General features: G+C 38.0%; 1 protein-coding gene across 37 annotated transcripts in view; it reads right to left on the bottom strand.

The window, feature by feature from the left end:
- NRXN1 (neurexin 1) overlaps positions 1–27,286 on the bottom strand; it is a 674,266-nt gene that overhangs the window by 225,053 nt on the left and 421,927 nt on the right. Inside the window, exon 1 of one of the 37 annotated variants that reach the window (XM_032103174.1) lies at positions 223–227. The exons of the other annotated variants lie outside the window; for them this stretch is intronic. The gene's annotated coding sequence lies outside the window, so the exon portion shown is untranslated. Of the gene's footprint in view, positions 1–222; positions 228–27,286 lie in introns of those variants that run through there. 37 annotated transcript variants of the gene reach the window in all.

The raw sequence follows: 27,286 nt of genomic DNA, 5'->3' as shown, positions 1-27,286 counted from the left end.
CTATGTTATCCCTCTTCCCTAGGTCAGCAGTAGTGTCCAAGATACTTAGTGGTACACTGCTTCAGGAAGCTGATGCAGCTCAACTGATGCCTCCTCCTCCTCTGGAATAGCCTGGATGGCCCTATCTGAGTGCTGTGGACTTAAACTGTCAGTGCACTCTTCTCCTGGCACCTGTGTCACTTAAATATTTTTTGGATGTTTCATCTGCTCAAGGGACTAAACTCATTGTATAAGACAAAAATGATAAAGAAAGGATGAAAGTCAAAACTGCAGATAAACGGAATCCACAAGGTTCTACAGTAATGCAAACATAACTGATTGTCAGCTTCTACAAAACCTACCTAATTAGAGCTGTTATCAAAATCAAGATCATGTTAAGTAGTACTAAGCACACCCTGTACTTACATTAATATTCATGTTAACGTTCATCAAAGTAATTTCTGTTTTAAAAGGGATGATTATTTAGTACCATTATCAGTCTGAGCCTCAACATACTATGCTGTCACTAATATGCAGAAGCCTCAGCTTCAGAAAAAGATTCATTATCTGAAGTGCTGAGTCAGTATGAGCTCTGTATCTTGGACAAAATACAGATTCTGAACAGAAAAAAAACCCAGTCCTGTTTGAGCAAGACACTGTGCCCCTTAGTCTTCCCTTCAGTTGAGGTGGTGACCTGGATCCTTCATCAATAACTCAATTTAGTAATTCTGGACAGCATATAGTAAACTGCTTTCTGTAGCAATTTGCACTGAGGGAGGAGAGCTATTGAGGAACTTTCCCCTCCTTTAAAGAAGACACTTTAGCTGTCACATCCTGTATAACAATCAACGTTTCCCCTAGCTTCTTCCATCTGCTTTCCAAACTAGCAGCCTTAAGAAGGCATTTTCAAAACAAATCAAACTGGTATGTTTTCCTCGTGTTCTTCTATGCAAGTTTTATAAGGGAATAAAGTGTGATTTCATCTGAAAAGATACTCTGAACTATTATATTTTGGGATTTTTTGCCTCAGTGTGTTTCATTTATTTACTTGCACTCAGAGCAGACAGTAAAAGAACAAGCAGCTTGACCTTTGGACAACTGTCAAAAAGCCCAACTCTGCAACTACAACAACCAGTGTGACCTTCTCCTCTACCTTCAGCAGCCAACAATCACACACAAGGAAAGAGAAAAAAGCAGCCTGGCCCATGTAGAAAACAGGACTAGGTCAGGTAACACAGTGGTTCTCAAAGCACTTAAAGATGAGCACTTTGTGAACCCTCTCAGAGCATCTGGGACCTACCAGCTAAATTCCAGAACTGTTCCCTGTGATGCCCTGCCAGCAGCAGCTGCCAGTTTTGCCAGAAGAGATTTATCCACGTTTCTGTAACTCTGTCACCTCAGACTGGATATCGTGTATCATCTGTCTTTCTGAGAGCACCATAAACACCTTATTATTTACTCCTCCATAATCCATATCCAATTTCCACAGCTGCATGCGTACAGAGCTGGCGGGAAGGATTTTGAGGGCGGGGCTTGGTACACAGAGACCTGAGAGTCTCCAGTCTTTACCCAACACACCACTAGAAACGAGGGTAATTTCTTCACAGCAGCACATTCACTGCAGCAAATGGGCAAAGTTTGCTTCCAACAGCTTTCCAAGGTCACAATCACCAAAAAGTGTATCTTGCAGCAGTGCTGGGAAGTAAAACACAAAGTGGATATAGATGAAGAGGAAACCTACCATGACTACTATTAATTCTTAATAGCTCTACACTTCAAGCAAAATACAAGCAGCACATGTCAGTCATGCTCTTAGAGATAGAAACAGCCACTGTATTTTCTGGCTCCTTTCTATACTGCATTGAAAGTGGCTTGGTTTTATTAGGAAAAATATATAATGGACATCCTATGCCGTGCAATACGCTCCACAACTCAGAGGGCATGTGGTTGATTTTATTGATTCAGTTTTCACACTACTGTAACCCCATTATTGCCAGCAGAGCAATTGGAAACTGCAAGCAGATTCTAGATTGATAGACTCTGATATTTCTAATTTTCTAAAGTATACAGCTAGCTTTATTTCTATTCCTTTCCTTTTTTTTTTTTTTCATTTGGATTTTCCTTTCTAATAAACCCACTGCTGAGGGACACCTACTCAATGGTAGTCTAGTAAAAAAGGGACAGAATTCATTCCATTAGAAGCATTTATTGGTATTATTAGGATTTTACAACATGATAGCATAATCTATCCTTTGCCTGAAGTAAACACTCTTAAAGGAAAGTCCACAGGGAGAGTAAAACTGAAGCATTTTTTAAAGTGGTGAATACTAATCAGATCTATAGCTGGAGGAAAAAATGTTGTAACAGGAAGATACAGCAAGCAGACCACGCGACAAGCATGATACCAAGGAATCAAAATATGACTGTAGCATATATTTCGAAACAATAAGAGAGGGGGAAGAAATCAAGGACAAATTGGCAGGAGGAAAATATGACTGTCACTATTAGGAGCTAGAGAAGAAAGTCAGGGCAGAAAGGTGAAGATTTGAATGCTTGCACTGAAATCAGCGCAGTGGGAAAGACGAGCCAGAGATTTCCCAGCTTGTGTCTCCAGGCTCTATTACAGCTCAGGATGAGACTGCCAGGGTTTCAAGCTACCACTCATGTTGTAGTGATTGGAGGATACCTGGATTCTTATGGCTCTTGTTGGAGATTATTATGGATGTGTTTCAGGACACCTAGACTGTTAATCACCATACCTCTGCTGTTCAAACAGGTCCAGCCTTTCCTGTAATCTTCTAGCTCTTTATTCTATGTTTTTTTTTCCACATTTGTACTGGTCTCGATGCTATCAGATTCTTGACCATAGAAATGTTAACTACACTTAGGCCTTCTGTAGAAATACTTGGTAATAATGAAGCCAGTCATTTACTGAGCTCAAAAGCAGAACTGTAGCATAAACTGCACAACAACACTGCTTATTTAGATTACATGAGATAATAGTCTCATAAATTGTGACTATGGTTGGAGTGATCAACATTGACTCTTTCTTAATAGGCCTTATTACAATGTCAGTAGTAGAGGATTAATGTCTATAGCCTCTACTTGCTTAGAAGTCAGGTTTCCTACTTAGTACTAAACTAAAAAAAAGAAAAAAAAATTTAAAAAAGCCACACTGTACGCATACAGCAGTTTCTGAACTGTTAGCAAGTACCAGTTAAGAAATCTTTTCATTTCTGCCTATTTTCATTTTATTAATATGACAAAAGTAAAGGCATTCAAAGCAAAAGTATTGATCCCAGAGACTGTTTCTTTTCTCACAAACACCAAAGTAAATTAGGAATAACTCACCTGAAGACAACTGATGAGAAACAACCACACCGAAACAAGAAGAGACTGCCTCTGGAACTGTAAAACTGGAAGCACCACTTGGAAGGGGTGGTATATCCTGTGCTACCTCCCCGGGATAGACACAGATGCAACAGAAGGGAGCTGAGATGAAGCTGCCCTCTCGGAGAAAAGGTGTGGAAACACATCTCTAATTGTTGTGTCCCCCTTTGTTGCCTTAGCTCTTTCCTAAAGAGCTAACTGGCAATGGAAAGAATTCCTCCCGGGGATGCCTGACTGCCTGCGGCTAGTTTAAACACAATGCCTAAAGTTTAGATGCTTATTCCAGATGAGACGATTCACACTTCCTCAGTAAATCCCAGAGCTATTTACTCTGGTTAAAAGCAGGCAAGAAGACTGCCAACAAGTTCAGCTGCATGGGGTGGGGCTCATTTTCTCTGCTAACACAGGTGGGAGAGGAGGAGCAGTTCAGAGGACAATCGGCAGCAAAGGAGAAATTCCCAAATTGTCGATTAAAAAAAATTATTGCAACTACAGCTTGTGAGAAATAATTATCTAGGCTTTGTTAACTGATCATCAGATGCAGACAGGCACTAAGAGCAGAAAACCTGTAAAAGGGGACACGCAAACGATTTACTTTACACCAGCCCCGAGTTCTAAAAGTGTGAAGCTTACCATTAATTTTGCAACTCGGAAACTAACTAAGAATTAGTTCTTTGAAAGTAGTTTGCAAAGTTCTGTAGCTCTGATTGATTTGCAAACATTTTTCCTTTCAGTCCATGCACAGGTAATCGACAGCACGGGGAGAATGCTGCTAATCAATCTCATCCTCAAGCCACATCAATCTTGGATTTGTATCAACCCGATTTTACCTCAGCTAAATCACTGCTTCAACAAAAAAGCCAGGAGATAAATATTTGACGAGGAGTAAGGTGGTACATGAGACTTTCTCCGTGATCCGGGAGAAGTCCAGAAAAAATGCCCAGTAGGACAGAATAACAGACAAAAACTTTCTGGTAAACAAGCAAACAGAAAACAACACGACAAAAATGTCTTTTGGTAGTAAAAGTGATTTATCATATTTGCCCAACTTCAAAGAAGGTAGAATGTGTCCAGAGACACATTTGCATTGAGCACAGCCCTATTAAAATTGATGACAACTATTATTTAAGGAGAATCAGCCTCTGTGTTTCCTAAAAGCGAGAATGCCACATGATGAAATGTGCATAAGAAAACAGAAGACAGAAGCTAACTCCAGGCATCAAAGTCAAGTGATCTGTGTAGGATCGTAAACAGTCCAAAGAAATTTCACTCTCCACTCCACAGAAGATTATTCAAAGCATCTGCAATTTGGACTATGTCCAGGAAATATATACAAGGACTCCAAAGCCCTGAATTAGGCCTATAGATCAGAGCTCCAAAGTTAAGACTGTGAGTATTGTCAAGATATTCATAGGCCCAGCCACGTTCCTAGAGGGAAAATTGTAACTTTCATGGAAAAACACAAGTGCTCTACTTTCATGATCTGGCTTATCATGAAAGATCAGGAGATTATAAATTTCACATAGTGCATTAGGAATTAAATGCCCACCTGCATGCTAAGAAGGAGCAATAAAGTCTTAATCTTTTTTTTTGGTTAATGAATAGGGATAAAACATTTTCACCAGCAGCAGTTAGCATCCAGTTTAAGTACATCACCGAACTGTCTTGCCCTTTGCAGCTGAAAAAGAGATCCAACAGCAGTGATGAATGACTGCAGATGAGTAGGTACATCAAGCCTACACACAGTGCATCCTGAGCTGCTGCTGCTGTTTGTATTTACTATAAACAGAAAAAAAATCAAGAGAAGAGGGTCTGAGAGAAACAAAAACTGGGGAAAGTGCAGTGTGAGAGAAAGTGTATTACACTGCAAACAGAATCAAGGAGAAATCCAGCACAACCTGAGAACAGAGGGGGAAGGGGAGACCTGTAGGCATTCCTTTTTCACAGTATGTGAAGCAAAGTTAATTACTGTGAGCTTCAATAGTAGAAAGAAAGAGTATTTCAAAGCCCAACAAGACACGTTGGACACTACCTGTGGGGTATTACAGGATTCAAGTATTGACCAGAACATCAAGAGTGAGGATTCTGAATTACAAAACAAACAAACAAAACAAACAAACAAAAAACAGGAAAGAAAGATAAAATATTAACACCTGATTAAGCAAGTGGAATGGATGCTGGGGAATAGCTGGAAAGCATGGTAAGTAAAGGGGGGAAGAAGAATAAAAGCTGTTAGCTAGCAAGATTAAAGACAGATCTATAGACAGAGGGATAGACAGAAGTAAAAAAATAAAAACATCATAGAAACTGTATCTATGGCAACACTGAAATAGAAATTAGTAGACATTTTTCTGCATCTGAAGTCTGAAGGTTGGAAGAAAATCAAGCCACGTTGCCAGCTATTTTTCTGCGGTCTGCATTATAGAAAACATGTCAGGAGACAGAAAAGAGAATATCAATCAGGTCAGAAGAAGGGAAATGGAACATCCTTCCTGCTTCTCTAATAAGCTTCACTTTCTAGTCCTTATTTTCTAAACCAGAGATGTGTACACTTTTTCAATAAAATTCTTTTTTTCTAAGAGGTAATGGCTAGATTTGGGGGATTCAATTTGATTTAAAAGAATGTAGGTTTTATATGTGTTGTATCAATCATATTAAAAAAACGCATTTAATTAACCTAAGGAATATAAATGACTGGTTTCCTTGATTGCCTTTTCTCTCAAAATGCACATCAGAACCAAACATTTTTATTTGCACACTATCAAATTTGGTCCCTGTATATATATTCAAAAATTTGTTAGGTAAATGTATGTAATTATTGACAAAATTTATAACCTCTTATAAAACGCCACAATATTTTCCACTAGAATTTTGTTCCTCCAATGTATTGTGCAGCTCATATTTTGGGCTTTCTCTAACCTGTTATCATTCATACTTAAAAGGTAAAGCTTGATTTTCCATTGCTTTGTTCTCGGTTCAGTCATTTATACATGAGCAAGTGGGTGTGAAGTGCTGGCAGATGTGTCAGGCTGTGTTGCACTGCTTCTAACAACTACAGAAGGAGAAAGGCACTGGATACTTAACCTCACCACTTCTGTTTCAACAATTAGACGCTAATATTCAAGACTCATTTATTAGGCTGTTTAACCAAAGTCATAGACTTGGAAGCTGACTGTCAGGCGTATATATTAATAGGAGGATGCTGTAATGGGATTTTTAATCTATCCATTGAGAAGAAAAAAAGGTGCAAATTGTTGGTGAACTGAGAATGAGGAAAAATATAATTCCAGATGAAAAAATAAATTCATGCCCTAAGCTTCAAAAGCTCTGAATTGTATCTTAAGCATCACTGTTATTTTAATATGTTTCTGAAATAAGTACATTTCATAAAATGTCTGTTCAAATTTTAAAATGAAGTCATTCTTCACTTGGATAACATTATTCAAAGGAACAGTCTGACAGAAGCAACTCAAAACTTCCCTGCATGATGTAGGGAACATACTCCATGCATAAATCACATTCCTGGGTCCCTCAGCGGATCCCACATTGGATAAATCTGCTCTCCATTGTTCAAAGTGCTCTTCCCCAGTTCAGCTCACAGACATGCCTCCAGTGCAATATTGCCTCAGACTGTGCTGACAGTGATGCTGATTTAAGAGCTCAGGACACACAGCATTTCCAATACATAATTTTTAAAGCTACAGATAGTACCCCTAAAAAGTGCCAAAAAATGTTGCACCTACACACAAAAAGTGTTAAGCCTGTATTCTGAGAAACTGTAACAACCACACTAATGCTATAACTCCAAATATTAATGTTTCAAATTTCTCTGCTATTTTAACTGAAGAACCTCTGTATAAATCGTAAATTCTGCAATAGAGAAGTCTCTAGAAATATGTGAGTATAAACTAAAAGCCAGTGGAAACATAGACCATGGGAAATAAAACTGTGGATACAAGGACAGTGAAGATAAAATCCATGACTCTCTCAAAGAAGGCAATGGAATAAGAAATCGAGGCTTTAAAAACAATTAATAATCTGCATGAAATTCTGAGCATGTGGAGCATATGTCCATATAAGACACTGGAAATGGTTTCTTCTTACTCTAGAAATTAATATGGCTCTTGAGAGTTTTGCTCGGCTCCAGAAAAAGAGGAACTAAGAAATTACTGTGCTCATTGATGTTGAGAAATTATTCAGTAGGAGAAATTATAATCCTGTGATAATAGTCATGCCTGTACCGAATGTCAGCCTGGGTGTTATATGAATCCTCAGAGCAGAGACTGAATAGAATTTAAAGCAACTGCAAATACTTTAAAAAGTGCTGTTGAAGAGATGTACCATGCATCCCTTCCTGGGAGAAACTGCCATGTGTCTAGGTCATGTCCTCATCCCTGCCCACTCCACTACAAGCTCTTCAGCTGTGCTCAGCCTTCATCAGCTGATGTGCACTGAAGAAGCTGAATTGGATGTTAATGACCCATCATTCATAAATCTGCAGAGCTGGCTTCAGTGGCACAACACTCCACACTGGATTAAAAGACACCTCCAAACCCCTGGAATGTATTTTATGGGGAGCCTACCCTGCACTTGCCACGTAACACAGTGAGATTGAGTCACCATTGTAATTATGATTGTACTCTGAGAAGTGTATTCAACTGCTCTAGTTAAGCACAAATCTTAAAAAAAAAAAAGGAAAACTTTCACTAATTTCAGTGGCTAAAGTGTTTGCTCCCCATGGAAATAAAGTAATCAGTGTGCACAGGACTGAAGTGAGGCTAAAACCTTTCCCTGTTCATTCACAGCTTTTTAGAGAACCAAGTACAGCACATCATTTTCCCATAACTGTGTAAGCAGCTGTTTCCATAGTCCTGCATCCAGCACTGGGGCCCCCAGGCAGAGGAAGGATATGGACTTTGAAGTCCAGAGTAGCAAGTCCAGAGGAGGGTTGTGATGATGACCAGAGGTCTGGAGAGGTCTCATATGAAGGGAAGCTGAGAAAGTCGGGGTTGTTCAGCCTTGAGAAGAGAAGATCTGGGGAGACCTTTTAAAATGTTCCAGTACCTAAAAGGGGCCTACAAGAAAGCTAGAGGGGACATTCTGATAAGGGCATGTAGTGATAGGACACGGAGTAATGACCTTAAACTGGAAGAGCGTAGATTTATCAGATATTAGGAAGAAATTCTTTACTGTGAGGGTGGTGAGGCACTGTCACAGGTTGTTGTGGATGCCCCAACCCTGGAAGTGTTCAAGGCCAGGTTGGATGAAGTCCTGAGCAACCTGCTCTAGTGGAAGGTGTCCCTGTCCATGGCAGAGGATCCAGATGATCTTTAAGGTCAATTCCAATCCAAGCAATACTGTGATTCCATGGTATCATTCTATGACTTGAGCAATTCTTATTTGTATCACACGAAGGAGGATGCATAAATCACCGAAGAGAAACTCCTTCTCACACTGTACTCTTGCACACATTTGTGTCACATGAAGTTTGTGCAACAATTGCTGCAAAGATACCCAGTACAACGAGCAGCTTAAAGCTTCTGCTTCTGCTCTGAATAATTTATCAAATGCTTAGTCGTACTTTAGAGATCTCTTTTCACAAGCTCAGATTACAGCACTAAGGGTCATGGTGTGACTTCCTCATGCTCACAATGATGAACCATTATTCATACAACTAACCCCACTGTGACAAAACCAAAGTGCAGCTCTAAATGCAGGGCAGTAAACTGAAATCAGAATTTCTGATGTTCTTCTGGGCACCTATCATTCTGCAACAAATATGAATGAAGTAATTTATTTGGTTATTTTCGCACAAGGGAGCTCTTCCTCACTCACATCACTTAGGAAGTTTAAAAAGCTGCATTTTGACAGACTTTGACTCATATATATTGAACAATCTCCCTTTTAAAAGCAATGTTCTACAAGTAGGTTAGCTCAAAAGATGACTTCTATTTTCTCAATAAATGCTTTTGCTATGCAGAAGAGGCAAACATCAGCACGTAGTCTCAGAGAAGAACTACTTTCTACTCGTGCAGTACCTCCAAGTAGCAGGAAAACAGATCTTCTTCAGCCTAGTTTATGTTCGGGTGGTGTTAACTCTGGGGTGTGGAGGACTTCATTGCTTTCTTGAATAAAGCTACATCAGTTAGTGTGCAGAAAGAATCCAGAGAACAGACAAAACTGAAAGCACTATTTCTCTACTGCTTTTGTAAGGATAAACCCAGAGTATTAATAAAAATATTCAACTTGACTGCAAAGCACCAACACTGGTAGCTGAACCCAGGACCATAATGGTTCCTAAGGAGCTGTTACAGCCTAACTAGTCAGTGATCCCTAAATTAAGAAGGATTTGCATGACTAGTTTAACAACTCTGAAAATGTGGTTATAGTCCACCAAATCACAGTTCCAGAGCGTCAGAGCCTCAGAGATAGAACTGGCTCCTGTGGAGTACCTCCTGTTACTGGAGAATATAATTGCTATTATCAAACCAGTGTACCACATACTAATTAATCAGTGAACTATAAAGGTAACTATTATGTCTACCTGAGTCCCCATGGCCTGTATATGTAAAATTAAATTCACTAGCATAACACGTGGCTGTATTGCCTTTTCGGTAGGACACAGCTCATAGAATCATAGAATGGTTTGAAGGGACCTTAAAGATCATCTTATTCCAGCCTCTCTGTCATGGGCAGGGACACCATCCACTAGACCAGGTTGTTCAGAGCTCCACCTAACCCAACCTTGGACACTTTCAGGCATGGGACCACCCCAGCTTCTCTGGGCACCCTGTGCCAGAGTCTCACTACCCTCACAGTGAAGACCTTCCTCCTAATATCTAACCTAAACCTACTGACCGTCACTTTGAAGCCATTCCCCCTTGTCCTGTCACTACATGCCCCTGTAAAAAGTTTCTCTCCATCTCTTCTGTAGGACCCCTTTACATACTGGAAGGCGGCAATTAGGTCATCCCAAAGCCTTTTTTTTACCAGATTCTCTCAGCTTTTCCTTGTAGGGGAATTGCTCCATCCCTCTAATCAACTTGGGGTCCTTCCTCTGGACTCGCTCAGACAGATCAATGTTCTTCCTGTGCTGGGGACTTCAGACCTGGATGCATTATGTGATTTTTCAAAAAAGAGAGATGGAAACTGCTTGTTAAGGCACTGAACCCTACGCAGGCAATTTTAACACATGCTTTTTATGAAATCACTGCAAAGAGCAACTTCAGTGATTGAACTTCCATCTTCAGTTTGGTAGATGGAAGAATTCAACTCTTTCAATCTACAGTCTCCACTTCTTCAGTTACAAAGGATTTTTGACCTTAGAAAAATCTTGCTATACTGGTTCTTGATATAGCAGCACAATACCACCATAATAGTAATATTTATACTAATTTCAGTGGCAAAAGTGTTCGTTTCCCACAGGAATCAATTAATCAGTGTGCACAGGACTGAAGTTAGGTGTAAGCCTTTCTCTGTTCATTCAAATCTTTTTAGAGAAATACCAATATACTCTGGTTTTTTGTTCAGAAACAAAAAAATCTGGTTTTGTTTAACAATTGTTTCTTGTTAACTTCACCATAAATTTAATTTGCAAGTGGCTATGCCAGATAAAATGCTCTATTTCTGGTTCACAGATGTGATAAGATAGAGGAGGGCATGGCAGGTGGAAGACACACACTTCCACTGCCACCTCCCTGTCTTTTCCCGTGTGGGGTGCAGACAGAAGTCTGCTCAGAAGCCAGTTAAATCAGACCAGCACCCTATTATTCACAGAGGCAATACACTGTCATTCGTGTCACAACAGGAGCAGGGAACAGAAAAGCTTCACTACATTTAATACTGCCAAGTACAATCACCCAAAAGACTGGCAACAATTCCAGATAACTGACAATCAGTGTAATTTTCCTATTTCAACCATCTTAAAAATAGACCTTCAGCTTCGAAAATGTTCATCTTGATAGTTTTTTGAACAAGTTGTTGCAGAGATCATTTGTCCTGGACTTGTCCACGTGGTACTTTTCTCTCTTCCCAGTGTTGACAATGATCCACGCAGCATAAAAATCTCCCTTTTTTTAACTTCTTTGACAGTTTCAAATTGCTAGTGCAAAATGCAATTCCTAAATCAGTCTAAGGAAATCAATTTGTTTAAGCTAACCTGTTTTCTTGGTCTTATAGACAACCCATCATGGTGCAACTTACTGCCAGGAGAGTATATATATGTACATTATAATTTATACTTTTATTAATCCTATTAGAATTAAATACATATAGTGGAAAGGACTGAAATCCACTATTTTTTTTTCTTTTGAGTTGGCATAACATTTTCTGATGTTTCAGTAATCTAGTACAGAAAGATGCAGTGTTCCATACTGTGCACTGCTAATTTTCCTACCTATAAATGAACTGGTTGGTAGCAATAATAATGAAATTGGACATTATGGAGAAAGGTGTCTGTATAAAGTAAAAAAGGTTAAAAGACGGAATCAGTCTCAGGGGGGACAATTTTCACTCAAATGGCCCTAAAAGTTTGTATGTGGGTTTTGGATAAACAGAGGGGGAAAAATAGCAATACGGAGGGAAGCCTGTCAGCTGTCTTCACACATGTGAAATAATTTATAAAATCTGTTCTAGACTCAACCCTCCTTCTTTCAAGATTCATAGATTTCATTTCTGTAAAGAAGAAAATGTTGAGTATTCTGTCTGTCATAACAACAGCCCCTGAAACCTTTTTTTGTCCAATTAGTTCACTCCCAGACATACACATGGATTTTTTTTTTGCCTCTTAAAGGCTCAACAATTCCCAAAGAGATTTTGGCCAGTTTTCATTTGAAGAGTCAAGCTTAGTTAGTTTTAAATGGGTTGAGACTAATGAAAAAACATGAGAAAGTGCAAAAAGGTCAAAGCAAACTGCAGCAGTATTTCTCCAGACAGCATTATCAGAAGTGTGACCATTTCAGGACACATTAAAGAGGGAACTGAAAGAAAGGGAATGATTTGCCTAAAGGCTAATGGGAAACACAATACCTGCAACAGAGTATTGTCTTTCTCCTCTCAGGCTGGACTTACTCAGGAAAGAAACTATGACCATGGGCCAACATATGTCACGGGAAAATAAAGCAGACATCACCCAAAAACCTGACATAACAAATCTGTGGGAAAGTGTGATGGTTGTGAAAAACCCTGACCTTCTCTTTGGAAATGGTCACTTGCTGTAAGAATTTCTAATGTAATTTCAGAATTTTGAAAATACCTTCTAGGTCTCCTTGCAAGAATTTATTTTGCTCTTTTTAATAAAACATTTTATTTCCCAGTATTTTCTTCTTTCCTTGCCTAACACACATGTAATATGACAAATACAGCTAGGTCTGGCTAAATTAATGATTTAGCAAAAGGAGAAAGAATTCAAAGCACTAAACAAACAGAAACAGTAAAAAATATCAGAAAAGTAATAATATTTGGGATTTTGTTCAATTTATTTCCACAAATATCTATTTTATATATATATATATCTAAAAAAGTTAAGTTCTGGGAACTGGAGTTGGTCTAGATGATCTTCAGGGATCCCACAGGGATCAAGATGACAAAGAGCAAATGAAAGCAATAATGGTCCAGAATTACAGGATGAAAAGAATGAAAAATAAATTCTGCGAAAGTAACAGAGGACAACATGATACTACTTGGAAGGACCCATTAAATTTTCCTGTAATATTTTTTTCATATCTCCAGAAATGTATATTGCCCTGAAACAACTAAATTATCAATATGAGTTGTAGCATTTTATTCTTCTTTGGATAATTGAAGCAGACTAAAACCATCTTAGATTATGCATAATTTTGTGGTTTGCAGCTCCATGGCAATTGTGAAATCAACACTGGACCATATATAATTGAACCAGATAAGTCTAAGGAGACAGTTAGAAAAACTGGGGAAAGGACTGATTTCATTTTGCATTTTTATTTTAAATTTTTATTCTTATGGCACCTAACATGATTTCCTTTTGCTGGATGCTGTACTGAAACAAAAAGAGAAAGAGACAGCTCTTAGCTCAGTTTATATGACTGAGGAAAAAGGTATTTGCCTTTTGCAAATGCCCCTACTTGACCTATATTCACTAGAAGGGGACGCTGTGGGAATGAAGATAAAATTGAACTCAGGATTTGAAGCCCAACATTTTTAACTACACAGAAAATATTTCCATTCAAATTCAGCCTTTTTTAAAGCTATGCTTAGAACCTTTAAGTGTACATAACTGCAGCTCCATTCTGCTACACCATTTGGTGATCTGTCCCATTGTTTTACCTACCTGTGTTTATGGTAAAGGAAGGGGCCAGAATATCTTCTTACATCTTTAAAAGATGCCTCTGCTGCCTTCCTGGTGGCTTTTGAGACTTAAAGTACAGACAGAGAAAGATCAATAGGATGTGATGACACCTTGACAAAAGCAGAATGTAAGCAAAGACAGCTCCGTGGCACTGGTGACCTTGGAACTCATATGCTGACTTAAGTTAGTCATGGGTGTTTGCTATTAAGGCGAATAGCAAACTCATTGCTTACAAAAACTTCTCACAGGCTCTTAGGGGAACTCCCAACTGGTAGAATGGCAAAACAATAAAAGATTCACTGTACTTTTCAATAAAATATATGGTCTAAAATTCTACAAGGAGAGTTGACATGACAACAGTCACTATATTATATTCTTCCACCATGCTGCTGTCAGCAAAGGTGCTCTAAAGCCTGAAAAACATTTCCTCCTACAGACATGCCCAGATTTTACAGTATGTTTTACAGTTACATTTTTGCCAGTAAAGGCAGAAATAAGATTAAAAATTACAATTCACTTCAGAATTGTTTTTAGGTTTTCACATATACACTCTGAAAGTATGGTTTAGATTTTTGACATCAGCATAAAGAAACTCTGAGATAATGTGGCTGCACTATTTTTAAATTAGATCTAAATCAAGAAAGACTTTCCTTTTTTACTTTTTCATCATGACACTGTGCAAGACAGAATTGTAAAAATTGCCTGGATATTATCTAACCTCATCTTTTCCTGTAAGATTAAATTCAGCATGGAGGGCAAGAATGGAAGTTGCAGTTCTTTCACTTAACATTTATGTCTTAGTATGAGATTTTAGAATATTGTGTTTATTAGATAACATGATCTCTTCATGCTTTCAGTGTTTTTGCCACTTGGGTTTCATAAAAAGGATGATTCCAAAATAAGTAAAGAATCATATTTGAACAACTCCTAATCGAGCTTCTCAATGTGGAACATGGATATAGCACACACCCAATGTGTGACAGCAGGAACGAGAGTGATGCTTGAGGAAAAGCAGCCAAAGGAGGAAATAGCCAAGGTTTCTCTAGCCTTTTCAGTTATCAATTACAACTGAAGCCTGCACTTATTTCCTTGCTGGGAAGAAAAAGGTAATTTGTGAATCATTCCTTTTGCCTGGTGTCTCAGGAGTGATCCATTAGGGAAGTGAAGGGAGATTAGAAATTATCATCTTGGAAAAAATCCTGCTGCTCTGTTGGGCAGAAGGCTTACAGGAAGGTCATCCCAACATTTGAGGTTTTTTAAGCCTTCCATTACGTCAATGACACTTTGCATTTTTACCAGGAAGGTGATTTGTTACCAGGACCTGGCTCAGGCAGCCCCGAACTGCGTGAGGCTGAGGATTCCCCGTGCAGTTCCCTGCTCAGCCAGACGGTGCATTCCCTGCCAGCTGGCCCTCCCTGTCCTCCAGCTTTTCCTGCAGTGACATCCAGACACTTCCCTCATTGCCGCCATAGGTCACCACAATTTACACCTGCAACAAAACCACGCTGTCCTACAGACACCGGCAGTGATGCGAAGTCCTTGCTCACTGTGTTTGTGTTCAGTTTGTCCCCCAAAGGATTTGGGCTCCATAACTCCAGCCATAATTTATGCAAGTCCAGAGAAGTTAGAGTACTGTCCCCTCCAATAAATTGATTTGTGTCCTGATGTTTACAGGAAATAAAAACTTTGAGACTAGGCTACAACTGGAAACAGGAGAGTTACTTGAGAAGCTCTAGCTATAATTTCGGTCTTGCCCAGATAGTTTTGCTGACATCACATATTCTAAGCCAGACCTCATTTAACAAATAAATGGACTTTTAAAATTGTTTTTTTAAATTGACATTGAAAATGAAAACTGTGTCCCAGAATCTACACAGGGCATGCAGCATGGGTGAATCTTGTGGACATTGCTATTCATATCATTATGGTTGTATTGTCTTTTCTCCCCCTGATCTGCCTAAACATACAACAGCCATGTCTCAAACCCAGGTTAACTACCAATTCAAGTTCAAAAATGTAACTTTTACTGTTTGACATGTGGGTCAGATTAGCACAAAGCCAACCTTGCCACTCAGGTTTGCACAAAGAGAAGCACTTACTCACTGCTGAAGTGTTGTGCAAGGAAATGAAGAATTTTTTCATGATTAAGAGCACTTGGCAAGGACTCTAGTTTAATCTGCTACAGCTTGAATGTTCAGTTTTTGTTTCAATCTAGACTTTAGGGAAATAACTAAGTTTGTTTGTATTCTACTTCTCTAGATCTACCTCTACAAGGAATCCGGTATTAAGTCCAAATTCCAGTCAAAATATCATGCCATTAGAACCCAGCAGTGAGATGTGCTGGGAATATTTTGAACAAATTAAAAATTCACATTAAATGCAAAAAAAAATTTCAGACTTGGGGCTGTACAGTTTATAATTTTGTGTCAATTCAATGAATAGTATCAGTTGGGAAAAAAAGACGATGATTTTACTGGGTTGAAAGAGTTGGGAAAGGTTAGATAAAAAGGTCAAACTGAATATGAAACACTTTATGTTGATATGAGAAAAATTTACACTAACACCAAACATATTTGGTGGGCTTTTTTGCCTAATTGGTCGTTCCAAGAATTCCTGTTCCATTTAATGTAAATCATGCCCCTCACTTCCTCATGTCCATTCTGCTTGCTCAAGAACTCATTCAGTTCTATCATGCTAGTGAGAATTCTCAGATCAGCATAAGGAGCCCACAGGATCATCTGGGGAAGATACTCAGAGCAAATCTAAACTATTAGGATTCTAAATGTAAGAATTAGCTGAAAGACAAAGACAATCAAAACAATGAGTGCATGACAAAACACGATGCAGACAAACATAGCAAAGATACTGCTGCCACATAAAAAGCTGACATATTTATGTCAGAAAATAATGCATTTCTTTCCATGTATATAAATACATGCAAGAGAGGCAAATTACAGATAGAGATATGCAGGTACACCACGAATATTGATTTCCAATAGAATCAAGTCACTTGAAATGAGCAGACGGGAAGGAAATAAATCCCTGCTTTTCACAATCAGTTAATCCTTAGTAAATTCATTAATTTTTAAAAAGGAAAAGAGTTTCATGCAGAATTATGAATCTCAAATGGCAGTGTTTCCTGAACGAAACAGTTACTGTTAGTGCTCACTATGGTAAGAGACCATTAGAAATTAATTTTTGAATTAAAAACTAGAAGGCAGCTTTGCAAGATGATTGAACAAGGTAATTTCTAACAAGGACAGAATGTTTCCCATATTTTTTCCAATAAAATAACAGCTTTTCTCTTGGCTGTTTCAGATTTATAAAGAGCAGGATGAATTTTTCTGCATACATATAAAGTACTGGCATTTTGATGAGGTAATGGGAAATTTAAATTTACCCAATACACTGTCTGAATATTTCTTCCTCCACCTTTTTTTCTCAATTAAAAATTCATGTTGCACTTAATTGCTCAATTTGCCCAAAGTGTAATAAACAATTGAAGAAGCCATTGAGTGCCACATAACAAATACATTACTTAGCATGATATGACAAGAAATTACCAGCCCAATTAGAGATACAGATCCTTTAGTGCAAGGTAAGAAAAAACAGGGATCCCTAATGAAAATAAGGTGCTCTGCAAAGGAGAAACACGACCTGTATGTATTGTACACTTTGAAGTCTTGGAGTGTCTCCTGGGAAAACTGAAAATAAGGCACTAAGCAAGTTACTGATTAAAGCCATTTACTTCCATGACATTTTGTGGCTGTGTATTGCCAGGGTGTATTAGGAAGAGATAGCATTATCAGCTGTCCAGGAAGAGAGTTGTTTGAAAAACGTAGAAAACATTGCAGGGATTATAATGTAAACTACAGTTTTTCCCCATAAAATGTTGCTCCCAGTGTGAGTAATCCCTTGGTTTACACGCACCATGATTGCTGTTCCTTATCCACTCTGCAGAATCAAAGGGAACTTTGAGGGACACTCTCCTGTGATGTGCCAAGTGTATCCAACATCCAGAAATTTTTCTCACAGTTAAAAGTATTTGACTTTTCCCAGAAGACACCCAGTACCTCACAGAATCAGACTCGAAAGGAAAATGTTAAAGATCCAGTAAAAATAAGGAAGAAAAAAAAAGAAGGCTTACTTGAAAGGAAAGTGTGGCTGGAAGGTCCAAGAGCTATAAATCAGAGCAATTAAATTCAGTGGAAATGCTTCTCTCACTTAAAAGGAAATTGCAAGAACTACAGTGCCTTGAATGGCAGTTTTGCTGCTGTGGTGTAAAACTTGAAATGTGTTTCACAGTCAGCTTTTTAAAGATACTGCTGTGTGCACTAAAATCCACAAAATATGGAACTTCAGTTTTCCCCAGCATCTGAGTATTTATAAGGTCTTTCTTTATGGTATCTCTCCTCTGGTCTGAGAAAGAGGAATTATAAATCATCTGCTTCAGATTATCTCCAGTCTTTTATTAAGCCACTTGAGGGATATTTCTATGGTTTGGAATTCAGCCACTAATAAGGACAAAGTAAATTAGGACAGTACCAAATACTAGTACATCCTCAGCCTGTCACCTTCACACTGTAGAAAAGCCCTTTAATGCAGGAAGCTGTCAGCGTGGAATCTCTTGGTAACTGGATTTAAGAAGAACTATTCTTCTGATGAGCAAAACCTGGTCCTATGTGCTACTCTGGATGGATCTCCATTTATGACAGATATGCAAGATACCTGTAGCAATGACAGACTGCATCCAAGGATGTTTCTGCAATAAGCCAAGCACGTACAGTCAACTCAAAGTTTACTTCACAAGTTCTATCCGGTTTCTTTTTCAAGCTTTCTCTACAGAAACAGGTAGAAGGAGAAGAAAACAAGCAAAGCTTTGGGCAGTCACTTTTGTCGCAGTTAACTACCACTGCACTTTACTACTCTTGCCCACATTATGAGCCTGTTAATTTTGAAACTTTTTAAAAGTACAGTGTTTAGCAGACAAGTTGGAAAATATAAGTCTGCTTACCACACCTGCATTTATTTTACAACAGCATAATTTTACCAACTAGACAGGTGTGACACCAGATTCTCTTCAGAAGAAAATCTCTTTCTAGTTCTTGTTTGGTTTCCTGAAGGCTTGATTCTCTATAATTGTGTATAGTACTTAATTTTAAGGAATCTTATCATAAAAGCCTTTGATACTTGCAGGTAATTAAGTCCATATACCAATTTACTCTGACTACATTAGAAAAGGTAAACTACCCATCCCACTGGCTAACTCAGCAGCAGCAGAAGAGCACAGTAACACCTTGAGTTGGAATGCCAAACTAAAAACACATCTGTAAATTATCCTGTTAACACAGATCATCCTTCTTGTAACTCAAGCAAAGAGCACACAGAGCAAATATGTAGCAAGTGCACAATGTAAACACATCAGACATGCTTAATAACAAGGAGATTTCACCGGCACAGAATGCATTTGAAGCATGCTGAGAAAACTAAGGGTGTCCCACTAGCCAGGCTTTGTAAAGGAAACAAGAACCCAAGAAATTTTCCTTGGAAAGGTGGCCAGCTATGGCTAAAGGCATTCATCTTCCCCACAGATCATCTTTTTCTCCTGTCATTAATCAATAGGAGAAGAAAAAAAGTGGGAAGGGCAGGATGAGGAAATCTTCACATTATCACACAAGTGAATAGAAAACTGTAGGAACCTTAATTTCAAAGGGTTATACAGCTACATAGAGACATTTGGGAAGTCTGTGTGCTACTCTGAATTTTTCAGGGAATACATTCTTCTACATTTTAAAGTAGGTTAATTAGAATAAGATGAAAGAATAAATTCATGTCTGTTATTCTCCATTCATTTTCTATATATACCCACATGCTTCATGTATGTCTGCTCATTTCAAACAGATAAAGTAGATGCTTAGTGGGCAGATTTTTCACTTGTCTTGGTGGCTGTGTCTGCTTTGCTGCAAACTGGGGACCAGTTCAGATTTTTTAGAAAGTTACTTTTTACTTTCCTATAATATATATTGTGGTTTTATAGATATTGTCTTTCTTTTTATGCTGCTAGAACACCTGTAATATTATTCTAAAAAAAGTCTTCAGATGTTTTCATGATATATCTGACATTTTATGCACAGAAATACTTTCCCCACTTTAGAAAGCACGACCAATATTTTAACCTGAGAGACCTACATTTAAGCACATTCACCATCTCAGAGAACAAAGGCCCTAACTCTTTACTCGTTACTCTTAGGTTATTCAAGCTGTTATATGGCTTACGCATATCAACTGAAACACAGAAATAATATATTGTATATTAACCAGGAAACATAGCACACTTTTAGTGAAAACTACTATACCACTACTATTGATAGTCACTGCTACAGAAAAGTGAGAGTAGCTGTTGTTCTCTCCTATTTTGTACGCAGTTCAGTTTCATCAAGATAGAAAATGGTCTGATTATATTTAATTACAAATCCACCGTACAAATAAAGCCACATATTCTAAATATTAACCTTGTTAAAAAGTATGAGAAAAATAATAAACAAACCCACTAAAAAAAAAGCCCAGAAGTGAGAAAAATAATAAAATCATGCTGTTAAAAACCCCAAGCTACTGTACATTCAGGAAAATTAATCTATGTGGAGATGGCTTACACATTTTTGAACAGCACCTGTTCAAAATGCAAAGGCACAAGAGTACTCTCTATTTATCAAATGACTTCATGCAATATTACTGTATCATACTTTTAATTAGCAAACTCTGTGCAACAGATTTAATGATATACAGTAACTCCACACTCACATCCAGTCTTATACATTGTTTAAGGGTCTACCAAACAAACCACACAAAACTTCCAGGTTTTTTGTTTTCTTTTTTTACCTTAGTGAAAGAGAAATGAACTGTTCTGCCTGCTGGAAAAAGACAACACACCAAACCTACAAAACCAGGGGCTTTTGGCGCTACTGATTAAGACAGAATTGATACAAAAATCACAACATACTCCCTTCCTACTTAGGTCAAACTTCTATTTGCATCCTTTTATTCGTGGTGGGGCAGAAGGGGGACAATAGCAGAACTGAAGAGGATGCCACAGATGCTATATGAAGAGTGTTGCTCAAATAAAACTATTTTAAAGCTGAAAGGTTCTTCTTCTTTCAAACTCTGAAAGATTGCAGGCTGCTTTTACCCACAATCTACTGCATTAAACTCTTCTAGGGAGGACTTAGCCTCATCTTCCTTAGCCATGAGTGTGAATATCTATTCAAATATATCAGTCTGATAAGGCTTTCCGTCAAGATAAAAGGGAGTTGGTTAGATCCAAGGCCATGGTGAAGACTGAAATGAAGAACATTTCAGGTTTATGATGTGTGCTGCTCAAACTCTATTTCTATAGAGCACACAGAAAATTTTGGAATGAATGAGACTCCTCAATAACAGCTAATCTTAATACTGCAGTGAAATAACAGGACCAACAGATTTCTGTTAATTGAGATCCCTAATCCATGCAACTCAGAAAGAATACAGGTGCTCACAGTTTCCCAGGCACGTCCTTCATGCTCCTGCTCCTCTAGAAACCCTCTATGTTCTTCAACTGCTTTCAGTTAAATATGACACATTGCCATTACAGCACAGTCCTTGAAAGTCAATGCACATTCTTCCTGAAAGGAGGAAGAAATTGACCCCAGATTACCTATTCAAAATGTTGTGGGGTTGTTAAAATATTGAAGGAAGTTTCTCTTTTTCTCTTTTTTAAGAGAACTTAACAACATTTTCTGTTGACTTGGGTAGCTTTTAGAGTAATCACTTCATAAAATCCTGCTTCCTGTTCCCCTGCCTCACTCCCCAATCACCTCATACAAACTCACATACATCATCTCATTAAAATATGGGTCTACATTAGAATTTAATAGCTAATTAACATTGCCTAACTCTACTAATAATAATGATTAAGAACCGAATAAGTTTATTTCCTTTGAAAAAGTCTATTTACACTTTTCAACAAAATTCTGAAAGGGCATCATCAAGCCACCTACAGAAGTGATTTAGACACTTGGCTACATGTATTCCTGCATTATATATAAGGTGTCTCTACAGAGTTTTTTACCAGCACTTAAAAATTCACACACCTTGTGGCATCCAGAAACCCTGCCCAGCACAGGGTGAGGCTACTGAGTCGTGCTGCTAGGCCATATGGCTTTTGATCTCTTCAGAAAGTGGGCACAGTCCACCCAGGTTTCCCATGTAGACATATCCTCTGACTCTTCAGATGACTTCAGCACTTTGGAAAACCCTATCCTGTGCCAGAACAGCTCAATGCAATGAAGCAGCAAATTAAATGGGGCATCTGAAGGGTCCTTTTGAAACTGAGTGAATGAGCCTCAGCACCTCTTTTCTTCTAATGTGGGCTCAGGTCTAATAGAGACACTCCCTACTGATCTTGTTGGGCAGCTGAAGGCGCAGAGCTAAGAGGGAGGTTTATACATTCAAAAAAGGTAAGAAAGGTAAAGGGTTATTCCTAAAGATAAGAACTGAAAACAGGAGATGGAGTAACAAAGTGAAGCAAAGAGAGGGGTGAAAAGAAGTCAGGGCTGGTAGTAGCAAACAAAAATGCAATAGGTATGAGAAGAAAATAGGCATTGGAAAAGGAAATACAGAAGCCAGGAGACGAAAACAGAAAGGAAATAATAAAAAAAACAAGCAGTCTAGTTTTAAGAGGTACTCTGTTGGGATTTCTGCAGACCATACAATAACTCCACAGAGTTGTCCTTTTGGACCTTGATCCAAAGATTATTACTTTGACTCTAATGGGCTTTGGATTAAGGAAGAGCCCCAGAGTATAAATTTATTTATATCTTCATATATAATTCAGCTCTGTCTACCAGCTGCAACATATACTGTGTACAGAATTTAAATAGTTCCTTTTTTTGAACCTAGACACTTGTATATAAAAACGCTATTTGGCAAAGTTAAGTTTATGGTTGGATTCTGTGATTTTAAAGATCTTTTCCAGCCTAAATGATTCTACGAGTCTATGAAATTCTTACCCCATTTTATTCATCCCTCTGCACCACTGGATCAGAAAGGCATCTCTCTCAGTTTGCATTTTGATAAACTCACCCACTTTAAAAAACTCTGATCAGGAGTTACATCCAGCTGGTGAAACAGCCTCCTGTTTCCCTGAGACACCCCAAATACTCACGACAAATCAGCCCGTTCTACAGAGAATACATCCACACAAGTAATGAGTGAAACACAATAGCTGAAAGAAATTACTGATAGTACGATCCTTAGCCAACATACAGAGTATAAAAACGCTTTAATGTTCTATTTATAAGATGTGCCTCTGTTCTTACAGAATACATTAAATAGGCTGGCATTTAAATTGAGTGCCTTGGGGGAGATGCATCTCCTGAAGCATTTAGTTACCTACATTAAGAAACAAGACTTCTCCCCAGTTTAGCAACAGGTTTTATAAATATGTGAAAATTCTTTATGGATGTATTTGTTAAAAACACGAGATCTTTTTCACACCTGTAAAAGGCATTTAATAATCCTTAGGGAGAGTTTCTCCAGTTTCAATGAGTAAGGCATTATATTTGCTTTAAGTGGAATGGGAAGCAATTCTAATTGATCTTCTTGAGTTTCTTTAAAAAAAAAAAGAAAAAAAAAAAGATGCTCTTAATTAAGCCTACAGTTATTATAAATCAATGGGGTGGCATGAAAAAATACTACTTACTAATTAAAAAAAACCTAATTGGATGCAGAATGTGGGCAGACTGATGCAGCATATATGCAACCAATCTCTAGGGAAAAAATGTCCAGGGTAAACATTTTAAAGTTTTTCTGTTGACTTAATAGTTATTCCACATAAATAAGCTCTCCTTGTTGATAGCCTCATTTTTTCTTAAATGTAACGATTATAATTTTTTTTTGAGCATTGCAACTGTCAAAATATTATTACACAACACAGAGAAAATAAATGTATACTCTTTGATTGTGACCAAGATTGATTTGACCCTGATGCTGCTACTTTTGGAAACCAATTTTCTTAATCACATAGTCCTCTTTATGAAACAGCTCATTTATAGATTCTTCTTCTTTTATAAATGGAGGCAAGGTCAGCTACTCTTTAGCACAATATATTCCACTATGTACATGCCTAAGATAGGAGGACTGAAAGAAAATTCTCTCTACGGAAAACACATTATACACCCCATTTCAATAGTGCATTATACATCAGTGTTTCAATATATTAAATAATCTACATGATATAGTGGTCCATATTATGTATTCATTCCCCTGCAGCAGTTTCAGATTCTGTTCCACAGAATAATGTAATGCCACTCTCAGTTCTCGTCCTGCATCACTTTATTTCAGCTCATATTACTTCATTCTACATATGGTTCTTTATTATGGCAGAGTTACAATATGTGAATCACCATAACTGTGATATCCTGTCAATATCTATCGAGTGATAGGTCCCTTTCCTTGTATAAAATTTCAAAATGAGCAAGACAAAATGTTACAGGGTTACCGAGTGCACCTTCAACACACAGTTCCATAGCTGGGTTTTCACCTGACTTATATTGCTCACCTTCAGAGCACACATTCATAAAGCAAGGGGTAAACTATTGCGTGTGAAGTAAATATTTTAAGAGGAACTGATTTCTGCAAGTATTCTTCAAAAGAAAGTATCAGAGGCCAGTGTTGCCATATGTTAATAAGTAGGGAATAATCTATGAAAAACTACTGCATAAATAACCAGGACCTCATTAGAATTATGAGTCATGGAATATGAATTAACTGAATTAATCTTCTGGTAGTAATACCTCTTGGGGTCTTGTAAAAAAGACCACCTTTCCTCAGTCCTCCTTGAGCCACAGTTTCTTCTGGAGCCACTATGAGCAAACTGGTGCTGAAAAATACAATGCCTGGCAAGGATTGAAGAAAGGAGAAAAAAGACAAAACATGGTAGACTGGAATAGAGTGGATAAAGAGCCATAGAATCATAGAATGGTTTGGGCTGAAAGAGACCTTAAAGGTCATTTAGTTCCAAATTCCCTGCCATGAGAATTTGGCATGGAACTAGAGCAGGCTGCTCTGGGTCTCATGCAGCCTGATCTTGAACACTTCCAGGGATGAGGCATCCACAGCTTCCCTGGGCAGCCTGTTCCAGTGCTTCACCACCCCCCACAGTAAATCTAGCCTGAATCTCCCTCTTTCAGTTTGAATCCATTACTCCTGGTCCTATCACGACAGTTTTTGATGAAGAGTCCATCTCCAGTTTGCTTGCAGAACCCCTTGCAGAACTGGAAGGCTGTTATGGGGTCTTCATGCAACTAGAATTGTATTCATCCCCCTAATTATGATAAACAGTTTTTGGCTCAAAGTCTCCCCCATTCTAGTGGGGGAATGTTTAGTGACTTAGCACAGTGATTTTTTTGTAGATTTGCAGATGGAATAAAAAAGGGAATCTAAGCATTTTTGTATTCCATTTCTTATCTTTATTTCCCAACTCATGCCTGGTGAAAACAGTTTCTGAAAATGCTTGAGAAAGAGAAGGCTGAATGTAGCCCCTTCTAAACCCAAACTCCTCTGTAAATATAAATGGGATTTCAGCATAAAACAAAGCTTTGCAACTCTCAGTCTTCCAAGTCTATACATTCTGTTCTCAGCAAGAGCAGAGATTAATTAATCTAGCTAGAGTCTTCCATTTTGGCAAACTTCTTTTGGAGAAAAAAACCTGTTATTAGCTTTAGATATTTTTAATTACAAGTTTAAGAGATTAAAGACAAAGGGCATTTCTCAGATCCTTCAGTTTTTTAAAAAATAACTAAGTCTTTGATTAAGACACATTTAAAGGAAAATGATTAATCACACTTAAAGGAAAATTATTAATCACATTTAAAAGAAAATGATTAATCACAGTCAAGACACTGTCAATCTTAGGCTAATTCCCATTTCCACTAACACTTATACATGACAAAACCTACTGTACCAAAAAGCCAAGCCTGGCTGGACTAGCAATGAAATAGCTTCACCAAATTTGCTAAGGTGGCTCATGTATTTCACATCCCAGTTCCTTCAAAAAATTATCTAATCAAGTTTGCAGACAATAATTGTCTACTGAAAACAAAAACCAGTGCTCAACCAGAGTTGTAGTTCCACAACAGGTCAACAGACAGTATTTGTACAGGAAAACAATAAAAGAACAGACATAGTTTATATTTATTTAGTTAGTGTATTTTGAACCAGCAAGACTGACTATTTCACAAATCTGCACATGTCCTTCTGTGCACATGCTTAATTCATGCATTTAAAGGAGCTGGTTTCAGGATACATCTAGAAAGAAAAAAAAAATGGGTTTATCTTCCTGTGTTTTGTAAAGCTGTTTTGAAAACCTGTTCTCCAATGAACTGATGGAGATATCCAAAACAAGTAGCAAATACTTTTACTAAAAGTTACCACAGAAGTTTTTCTTCCTGACACAAGGAGCCTCTAAGACTGAAGTTTGCTTTCTGAAAGCTCCCCTCACTATTTAGGCAAGACTAACACTAAGTGTGGTTGTCATGACATTGAGATGGGACACGGAGAGGTACAAAAAAAATCCATAGCATTAAAAATTCTATCATTTCATGTTCTGTGCAATGGCCCTATTTTTTCCCTTATTGCCATCATGGTGGGTACTAAACCATTTCACTATAAAATACAAATTCAAATATTTTCATATTTTTGTAGCACGCAATCATATACTCCTTTATTTTCTGTTACAGAATAGCTAGCCTGGTTTTTACAATGATAATTGGCCATAGACTTGAGGATACCATTTAATCTAAAAAAGGAGGTGGAAAATGCTGATGGAGAAAAAGGGACAAAGAAAAGAGGCCATTCCAGTTACTTTTGAAGTAAGAAAGGTAAAGGTTTGAAGGATGAACCTGCAGTTTCAGCAGGTTTGGGACCTGGTATTTGGGACCAAATGAGTCACCTAAGAGAAAAAGCAAGAACTTCTCCTCTCTGAAGAGGTCAGGCTTCCTGATGGAGCTGAAATACCTGCTCTCTAGACTGAGCACAGGAGCAAAAATGGATCACATAGAATTAATCCCCTTTTTCACTCTGTCATGCCCAAATCTGCAACCCTGAGTATTAAAGGATCATTTAAACACAGGGATCTGATATCTTTCAAAAGTGAACAATCACTTACTATAGGGAAATTTATTTTAATGCTTGTACATACTACGCTCTGGTAGTCATACAGCTCCAGCTCTTGTTACATGAGCGTGGACTTGGATTGCAACTATCAGGTACCAATTCCAGTTAGATTTATATTCCAAAAATTAATTTCACCTAAAAAGTACCTAAAAGGCATTTATCATGTTTGATGTCACAGTTACAGCTTAAGACAAGATTGCACCTGCAGAGAAAAGACAAGGTTGTAACCGCAGTGGAAAAAAACAATGCAGAGAAGTTCAGAAAAAGCACAGGAGGAATGTCACACATTTTATAAGATCCTGGAAATTTTACAATTTCCACCTGTCTGGGTGAAGCTGAGGCAGCAGAGGATCTGCCATGTTCCCAACAGGTCAAGTGGACTGC

This window comes from Corvus moneduloides, chromosome 3 (genome assembly GCF_009650955.1).
Source record: "Corvus moneduloides isolate bCorMon1 chromosome 3, bCorMon1.pri, whole genome shotgun sequence".
Classification (NCBI taxonomy): Eukaryota; Metazoa; Chordata; class Aves; order Passeriformes; family Corvidae; genus Corvus; species Corvus moneduloides.
This window is presented reverse-complemented; position numbering and strand designations above follow the sequence as displayed.